Raw genomic sequence first — 1,665 nt, 5'->3', positions numbered from 1 at the left:
TGATGTAAGACTAATGGGTCTATAATTACTGGAACAATTTTTATCACCTCCTTTGAAAAAGAGGAGTTACATTAGTTAACTTCCAGTTCTCTGATACCTTCCCACTATTCAAGGACTGACAAAAAATAGTAATATATATAATAGTAATAGTAAAAAATAGAGATATGCAAAAACAAACAAACATAAAGGTTGTTAAGTTTAAAGTGACTGCGGAAATTCTGTGTATTACAAAGTTGTATCGAGAAAGAATAAAGTAGTTTTAATTAAGAAAGGACTTAATTAACAAACGAGCAGATACGCAACAAATTGGTGTCAGAAATGGGATAGAGAAAAAAAATGGAAATGAGAAGTGGCAAATCAAACGACAACTTAGCATATTTGATGGCAGCAATGCAAGAATAGCAAAATAAACAAGAAGAACGAAAAAAGAAACAAGAAGAGAGACAACAGCAATGGCAAGAAAACCTGCAAAAGTAGCAACTCGAACAGCAAAATAAACGAGAGGTTACAGCAGTTGTTAGAGGAAAAAGAAAAGAAACAAAAAGAGAGACTACAGCAGTGGTTGGAGGATAACCCTTGTGTACCTGGATGATGTCATTGTGTTTACAATAACGTTTGATGAGGAAATGTCTTGGTTGGAAGAAGTATTCAGGTGTTTGAAAGCAACAAATCTCAAACTCCATCCCAAAAAATGCCATATATGACATATTTCCATCCTTACCTATTTGGAGCCAGGTTTACCATCAGGACAGACCATGCTGCATTACGCTGGTTAAGATCATTAAAGAACCCAGAGGGACAACTGGCACGTTGGATCAGAAAGATAGACCAGTATAATTGTGATATTGAATACAGAGAAGGAAAATCTCATGAAAATGCCGACGAACTGAGCTGAAAACCCTGCAAAAACGACTGCAGACATTGCTGCAAAAGAGAGGTTGAACTAACCAGGTGGCATCAAGCGGAAGTTAAAGTAACTGAAGGAGTTGATGATGGTGAAGTGGAACCAAATATAGATATTAAAGCAGAGCAGGAGAAAGACCAAGATTTGAAGCTAATAATTGAATTTCTACAAGCAAGTGTTTTGCGCCCTGCTTGGGAGAAGCTGTTTAGCTTAAGCCCTGTGACAAAGAACTATTGGTCATAATGGGACCAGTTGAAGCTTGAAGATGGTATTCTTCTCTGGAGATGGGAAACTGCAGATGGGAAAGTGACGACCTGGCAAACAGTTATACCGAGAAAGTTACGGGAAGTTGTGCTGCATCAATCCCATGATAGTTTAACAGGAAGACATTTCGGAGTTAAGAAGACATTGAGTCACCTATGACAGAGATTTTACTGCATAGGTATGAGGTTAGATGTGGAAGAATGGTGCAGGACATGCAGTACATGTTGTGCTAAAAGGGGACCCAAGCATAAGGGACGTGCTCCAATGAAGTTATATCAAGTTGGTGCTCCAATGGAAAGAGTAGCCGTTGACATTGCTGGTCCATTACCCCAAACTCGTACTGGAAACAGGTACATTTGTGTGGTGATGGATTATTCCACCAAGTGGCCTGAGGCATATGCAATACCAAATCAGGATGCTACAACTTTAGCTTCGGCTATTATTGATTTCTTCTTCAGGTTTGGTATGCCATACAAACTGCATTCAGATCAAGGCCA

Source organism: Limulus polyphemus, unplaced genomic scaffold (assembly GCF_000517525.1).
Source record: "Limulus polyphemus unplaced genomic scaffold, Limulus_polyphemus-2.1.2 Scaffold4152, whole genome shotgun sequence".
Lineage (NCBI taxonomy): Eukaryota > Metazoa > Arthropoda > Merostomata > Xiphosura > Limulidae > Limulus > Limulus polyphemus.
The sequence above is the reverse complement of the archived record's forward strand: the minus strand, read 5'-3'. Positions refer to the sequence as shown.